General features: G+C 36.2%; 1 protein-coding gene across 2 annotated transcripts in view; it reads left to right on the top strand.

Annotated features, from left to right (window-relative positions):
- The window catches only part of LOC109063140 (parvalbumin-7), a 30,476-nt gene that overhangs the window by 18,435 nt on the left and 3,689 nt on the right, over positions 1–8,352 (top strand). Inside the window, exon 1 of one of the 2 annotated variants that reach the window (XM_042748801.1) lies at positions 6,480–6,633. The exons of the other annotated variant lie outside the window; for it this stretch is intronic. The gene's annotated coding sequence lies outside the window, so the exon portion shown is untranslated. Of the gene's footprint in view, positions 1–6,479; positions 6,634–8,352 lie in introns of those variants that run through there. 2 annotated transcript variants of the gene reach the window in all.

Genomic DNA, 8,352 nt, shown 5'->3' with positions numbered 1-8,352 from the left:
TGCATGAGGATGAAGATAATTATTTTTCTGGTTGAACTATTCCACACAGAAACAGCAGCAGAATTAAAGGGTTGTGAAGGATTGGGATGCAGTAGTAAGGAGTGACCTCTAAGTGGCAGCAAAAAGAACAGACCTTCTGCAAAGACACAGATGGTTTAACGATCTTATATCAGATAAATTCTCAAGATACCCTCTGGTATATAACAGTCAAATATAAAAAATATATATAAATATTGACATAAATATAGCACCACTAGCCTATATACTTTTGTCCAGGCCAGATTTGTTATGGGACTGTGTAATAGACTCTTACTGTTCTGTACGTACATGTATTACTATAAAATGTACTTCTAAGATCTCTTAAGCCTAGAAATGTCAACAATGTCCAGGCAGTTTTAATCCAAGAAGATGAACCTTACAACATTGTAATCATATACGTACACATAGACGCTACATTAAGTTCAAGGTCATGGCAGCTGTGATGGTTTGTTTTTTTGCTTTCAGCTCCAGGGATCGTGTGTGTCTGAGGTTTCACTTTGCCACTTCAGCAAGACATAGCAACTGTGTCATGATCTCAATTCAAGGCCATTCACTGCTACACTCCAAAAACCCAATCTACAGGTTACACACATGTCTATGTTTACTGCTCCCACATATGTTCTCACAAGATGAGAGGAGGAGAGTGTTAGGATTTGACTGACAGGGCTTCTTTGAATCTAGACATTGTTTCCCAGACAGTGTTATGTGCTTGTAATATTAGGACAGTCACACCCACCACAAATGAAATCACTTTAATATATCAGTTGTTTCTTGTAGACTTCTCAGATGTTTCTACTGAGAAAATACCTCATACATGAGTTTCAGAAGAGAGTGCAACAATATATCAAGACTGTTCTCAAGTTTGCTTAGATTGTATGTCAACTATTGTCTTTTTTGTGTTTCTTTGTGTCTGTCCCTTCAGGAGAAACATATTTTACACCTAAATAAATTAATATGAAAAGAAAAAAAAAATTAAATGTTGCTTACAGTATATGAAATGAAGGCTAGTTAAGTCACAACAGTGACCACGAAAAAAAAAAAAAAAAAAACTTTCTACTTGCCCTTGGCCTACTTATTTTGAGATTGCATGACGGTGCTCAGTATTCACACTTATAGACTTTATGCGTCAGAGAAACAAGTGGTCAGTCATCTTTAGATTTTTGTCTTTGAACTTCCATTTTTGTGGTAGCTCCATTGCATCGCTGTTGAAGAGTAATTAGCTAAGTGGAGGTACTTATTGTAGAGTTAATAAATGAGCATTGTAATGTTCAAAGTGGATGTATTAAAGGGGTCATCGAATGCAAAATTTACTTTTACATGCTGTTTGAACATAAATGTAAGTTGGCAGCGTGTGTACACAACCACTTTTTAATGATAAAAATCTGCCAAGTGTTTTTTTCTTAATCTACTAAAATCATTACCCCTTTCACAAATCAAGCTGAAACGTCACACAGACCCAGGCCCCTCCCACGATTGCTGATTGACACTAGTGTTTTACCTTAGACCACCCGGAGTGTGCTGTCATCAGTCCACCATTGTTTTGACGCAGGAGCAGATGTAGACAAGAATGACTTTACATTTGATTACATTTGTTTCTGAAGGGAATGCTCCCCCGATTTGCCTAAATGCGTTTATGTTTGCGCGAATCATTTGTTATCCTGCTTCACCTACAGAAGTAGTAAGTATACTTTATGAATCTTTGCAAATCGCATTTCCTAGTTTCGCGATGAATGCGGCTAAAGTTTACCATCTCTCAGAGGCTGGGTCGGAAGAGAGGGGCGGGGTAAGCAGAGCTCATTTGCATTCAAAGCAGCATGCAAGAAAGCGGCTTGCTCTGAAAAGAGCTGTTTTTGACAGGGTAAAAATGGTTTTACACTACCATTGAGAAATTTTAACCAAAGTATGTTATAGACTTTTCGTTAAGACCCTAAAGAATCATATCAACTTGTGGAAAATGGGCATCCGATGACCCCTTTAAACAAATGTCTGTAGACTAGCCCTGCATTCCATTTAGAAGGGCTCTTCCCTATGCCCTAATCCCTTCAAAGGGTTTACCCTCCAGAGTAAGAGCTTCGAAGCGTTGAAGGGTGTAGGGAACCAAACAACTGTTCGTTGAAGTGCCCTTCTGCGTAATCATCCCAAGCCCATATGAAGGCACCATCATCATGCAAAGAATCATGAAGGGCCAAGGTGTCCATCAGTTGTACCCTTTAAAATCCTTCATTCCAAAGGGCCAGTTTTGAGCACTTCGGTTTGGAATGATTCTTCAATATGGTGGCCATGATTGTTTTTACTTCGAAGTGCCCTTTGGAGGGTGATATATCTTGCTTGGAAAGCACCGCAAAAACACAAACTGGAAGATAAAAGACTATGAGAGCAGCGATGAAAAGAGGCAGAGCTGGTATAGGTTTATAGATGACAGAATAGTCCAAGTCCAAGACCACTGTTGTAATTAGGAAACAAAACAAATGATGCGATAAATCAAAAAGAACATTCCTACCATAATGAAACAATAAGATACAAAAGCTGTTCTGTTTAATGTGCAATATATTTTATTTAATAAGAAGGCATACTATGTCCGGTTTGGGCCAATTGTAGGCTTGCCTACGTACTATAAAACACATTGACCAATATAGGACCAAAACTATTTACTTTATATTCAAGATCATAATGAATAAAGCTGTCGTCACAGATTATAATGCTAATTTTGTTACGTCATGTCACTCGTTTTATTATTAAAAAAAAGCGCGAGGTTAAGAATTGAACTTTTAACTTGAGCGCCGCGTTTTTTGAATGTCAAGAGCGGGACGCTGCAAAACGCGGGAGTGCAACGGTCAAACACATCAGACTAGAGCGTTTTCAGATATTAAAGCAGCGCAGTGGAATGGAAAAACGCGTTCTGTGTGAACGAACGACTGTAAGTTCTTTCTGACCAATCACCATTTTCATCCCCTCTTCTCCGTCCTCTCATCACTTCTTATTTATTAGCAGGAGTCCATTTGTGGATCCGTTTTCTTTCTATTTCCGTCTCCCTCTGCCTGTCTTTCAGTCTTCGTTTTTCTCTTCCATAGCCAACACCGTGTGTGAGTATTGCTGAGGCAGGGTAATGTAATAGGGCCGGTAGAAATAGTGAAACACGCTTGCATGGTGAGAGAACAGAGGGTAAGACAGTACAGACAGAGAGAGAGAGAGAGAGAGAGAGATCCTGGATTAGATGCAGGCAAGCTACAAAAACAATATTCTGATTTCTAACAGATGGGAAGTGCTGTGTTAAAAGGGAATCCCTAAGAGGAAGACATATTTTTGACTCCTCAGGGCTCCATTTCCTGTTCTGACCAATGAAAACCATCAGTATATATACACACAAAACAATTTCTGTTACTGATTACAAATTACATGATGAAAACGGTTTCTAGTTTACTCTTTTTACATAATGTATTCTGACTACTTTTTAGATTACTTTTAGACCTAACTTGTTTTAAATTGACCTTTTAATGTATCATAATGATGTAAAAACAACAACAACAACAGAGAGATTGAAAATATATTCCATTATTTGATATCAATATCATATGAAGTGCATTAAAAATTACACCAGGGTTTAATGGTGTAATCATAAACCATAAAAAAGTAACTGTAATCTGATTTAAAATGTAATATAATCTCGTAATGAGTACTCTATTTTTGTAATCTGATTATGTAATCTAAATTATGTAATCAGTTACTAGCCAGCACTAGGCTATATGAATAAATAATTTAATATGATACTGTATACATATATAATTTTCAGCATCATTACTCTAGACTTCAGTGTCACATGATCCTTCAGAAATTATTATAATATGCTGATTTTCTGCTCAAGACACATTTCTTAGTATTATTAAATTGTTGTTATTTTTAGGATTTTTTTTGGTAAACAAATGCCTTTTATTTGAAATAGAATTATTTGTAAGATTATAAATGTCTTAACTGTCACTTTTGATTAATTTAATGCTAAAGTGGTTCATGTCAGTTTCACTGGATTATGGATGCTAATTTAAAATGAATTGTGTCCTATTGCCACAAGTAATGTTTTCCGCACAGCTCCTTGTGCCTTAGCTACTTTCTGCCGTCCCTTCTCACATGAACTGCTATCTGTCTGTCTGCCCAAGAGAAATTCTCCTCACCTGCTAGAAGCCAAAAGTGAAGGAGGGATGAATGTCAGTGTTAATAGCACCATTCAGAGGTCAAGAGTCAGTGAAATAAAAATAAATAAATGCATACCTACATATAAAAAATTACATATAAAATTACATATTAAAATTATATGTTTTAATAATCTAAATGTATTATATAAATTAATAAATAATACATTTGAATATATTTTATATAACATTTTGTTCATTTTATATATATATATATATATATATATATATATATATATATATATAGTTATATATATATATATATATATATATATATGCAATAAAATCTGTATATAAATATATAAAATAAATAAGCAAATAAATTACCCAGGAAAAGACTGGAAATCACTGTGCAGTTTATCATATGTGTGTGTGCGTTTATGCGGCAAGTATTTCACATCAGTTAGTTGAGACGACAGGATTGAGTGCCACTTTCCGAGGTGCCAAAGAGAAACTGCTGAGAGTTGACAAGCACATACAGTCATTCACATTACTCTCCATATGACAGGCTGCACTGTGACCAACACTGTAAAAGTCGCAAAACATCAAATATACACAATGATAAAAAACAAAACTCAGCCCAACACAGGGCCTCCGATTATCAAACCATATATCCACAGACCCGACACTGTTATAGAGTGTGGAGATGGTTGTGGTCCCTCACCTTGACTGCCACCAGACAGAGGAAACTAATAAATTTGGTTTCAATAAGAACAAAAGGGGAAGCAAGATGTACATTGGTAAAAGCTCAAGTACATACTTTACTAAATAACCTTGAGAAGCACTGTGAGATTGGTGATTTATCTGCGAAGAGAGAAAGAAGCTGAGAGAGGAATGCTAGTATACAGTAGCTATAGAAAGTGATTTATGGGACGAGGGAAATCTGAAACCCAGCTGGTTTGATATAGATGTTCTTATTAATACAGTGTCACAGTTTGGGCATCACACAGGGCTATGTATACCTACCATGCACTGGTGTTGTGTGTAAACATGTGTAAGGAGGTTCTCCCTGTCTTTCGTCAACTGTCTTAAGTATGCGTTAAGTATGAGTGAAACCCATCCCGGGTCTTTTTTGGTGGGGGGCACGTGGCTCAATCATCGTAAATCTTGGATGAAGATATTTCAACGCCAGTTCGACGTCAACAACCTGGAGATATAATTTATGGTATGTTGCATTCCACTCAGAAAGTCTGAATTTCCAACATGTATTTGGGGAAAAAAGACAATTGAATGTTACCTCATGTCACACTAGAACTCTGATGTCACCAACATGTAGGTGTATGATGTCACGGTCTGAATTTGGCAAATTTTACAGCATTCTTGGTAAAAAAAAAAGCATCTTACTCGATTGACAGCCATTTTTTAAGTAGTCATGTATTCTATAAAAAAATAGATAAATTAATAAAACATAAAAACATAAATCACATAATAGTAGATCTTTTACCATGTGCTCAGCATATTTGCTATATGTTGTGGGACTGTGCTTGGTCTTGTAGTTGTGTAGAATTAATTTTATAAACAAGTGTTTGGTGTGGAAAAAAAAAATTCATTGCGCTAAACATTTTAATTTAAATGAATGGTTGTTAATGAATCTGTTCAAAAAAAAAAAAAAAAAAAAAAAAATACTGATTTTCATCAAAGCAAAATAATTTATTTTCTTGGAATTCTGAGTTTATATTTCACAATTGTGAGATATTAAGTCTGAGAGAAAAAAAAAGTCAAAATTGTGAGTTCCAAATTATGTGAAGGTCCAGAATTTCGTTTATATTTCACAATTCCTAATTTTTTTTTTTTTTTTTTAAGAATTGCAAGAAAATAGTCACAATTGTCAGATAAAATTATCTTTTTTATTTTTTTGTCCATAGTGGAAACAAGCTTCCATAAATCTCTTTTCCATCACACAGCGAAGAAAACTGCACAGCCAAATAGGTTTGTGTTTAGTGGGCAATCGCTACTGAGCTCCATTGGACTCAACTGGTAGTCACTTGAATTAATTGTGAGTCGCACCTTCTGTGGTGTGCTGAGTTGCTGTCTAGGAGGAGCATTTCAAATCGGTCACCTATTTCCATTTGAGTCAGGATGTAGGCAGTAGACAGCAGGGCAGTTCACTAGGGTTTGTAATAGAGCTTTAGAAGCTGAAGACAGAGAAGCAGACAGAGATTTACTGTGAGGACACAAGTCAAATGGGACCTGATTATTAATAGTAGCATTTGATTCGCTAGTGCCACCAAGAAAGTGATCTCACACACACACACACACAATCCTTCATTCTCCTGCGTGTTACGTTATGACCCAGTCTGTCCTGAAATAGACATAGGGTAAGCCAGAGTATATAAGACGCCTGGTGGATCTCCATCTCTCACCTCTGCCTCTCTGTCCAAGTCTCTCCTCCAGCTTTCCCTTCACACAGGTAAGGTTAGAGTTTAGGCATATCATTTCTTCTGAGAATTTCCTAAAAAATGGACATAAATGAAACAACTGCTAGCATGAAGTGAGAGTAAAGAGGTATAAAATGATAATGTGGATAGCGTAACTTGGATAAATTGGTCTTGAAGGAATCTGTTTGCGTTCGTATTGAGATCTCTGAGTTTTGATTGGAAACTGATATCTTGGAACATCTATGCACGTTTGAGAACTTGAGATCTTTTGTAAAGTTTTAGAGAAAACTCTTCAGCAAAAAATCTCTATTCTCATTCCTGTCAAGAAGTATTTTTTTCTTTATAATGGGTTGTGTGCATAATCTGGCTTAAAGTATAACCTCACTCTTTAAAATAAAGGTTCCAAAAGTAGGATGTTGAAGTTTTGGTTCCTGTTTTGAAGTTTTCTACAGAAAGAAAAGTTCTGTAAACCGTTATTAATAGAACCACTTTCCTAGTGTAAATAACATTTTAAAAATCCACAAGAAACTTTGTTTCCATAAAGAACCTTCGGTGCAATGGAATAGTTACATGGATGTTAAAAGTTCTTCATGGAAACCATAGATACCAATAAAGATCCTTTACTTTAAAGACTGCAAAAGCAGCCATTGTAAAAATTAAAAGATACTTTAGGGACTAGTATTTGGGGTTCCTCAGATCTGAACTTTCTAGAGAACCTCTAGACCCTTTTGAAGGTTCCACAAATATCCTAATGGTGTTCTTTAGGAACTTTACTATTCAATTGACAATTCCTTGCAGGAACTTGTAGGCTTTGCAGGTTCCTCAAAGAATTTACCTTCTTCAGATGGTTCCATTGGTGTGACCCCAAATGGTGCATCAGTTATATTTGATTTTTCACTGTAAATTGAGCTTGTGACTTTTTAGATCACTGTTTGTCAGAAAGGCCAAAATCCAAATAATCAAACAATATTTTGACAGTCAAGGTGCATTAGAACTTTCTGTGTGATTTATATTTAGGTATTCGTAGTTTTTATTGGTGAAGTTACTGTGGCAGCTTTAAATAGTTGAATAGAGCTTGTAAACACTTACTGCGCAAGGAAGAATTGTTAAGAAAACACCATCTCATCTGTCATGCCATATATTTTTACATTTGAATTACCTTCATTTGTTGTACTAGAATTGGCTAGCTAATGGTTTATTTTAGTGTTTGTTTATTTCTTGTGGTCTGGGCATGACAGTTTTAGGATAAGTTTTTTTGTAATTTACTTGTAAAGTGTAAAGTTGACACCTTAGAAGGGTAAAGACTGGTTCAACATCTGGTTTTAAACACGATCTCTTATTGGCTGCTGCAGTTGTGAAGTGTTAGATGAGGTTAAGCAGTCAGATCTCTCTTTGCGTCACAACGGAGACACCTCAAATGTCACTTCACTTTATAATCTGCGATCTCACCCCCCCCCCCCCCCCCCCCACACACATATATAGTCTAAACTACAGAAGGATAGAGTTTCTCAAGAGGGCAAACACATTCTTCTCTGAAGGCCTTTCTGCCCAACCCATTACACTTGGATGAAACATACCTCAACTTAAATAGACAAACATACAAACACATAAACAGCTGTCATGCCTTATGCATGCCACCTTTGCAACGTATGAATGCTGTAAAGTTATTTACGGGCAACAGGAACTCTTGCAATCATGAGAGGCTGAGATGAGAGCAATCGAATCTGTTCTCTTGGCAGCGGAGCTCATTG

This window comes from Cyprinus carpio, chromosome B22, assembly GCF_018340385.1.
Source record: "Cyprinus carpio isolate SPL01 chromosome B22, ASM1834038v1, whole genome shotgun sequence".
In the NCBI taxonomy this organism is placed as follows: Eukaryota; Metazoa; Chordata; class Actinopteri; order Cypriniformes; family Cyprinidae; genus Cyprinus; species Cyprinus carpio.
This window is presented reverse-complemented; position numbering and strand designations above follow the sequence as displayed.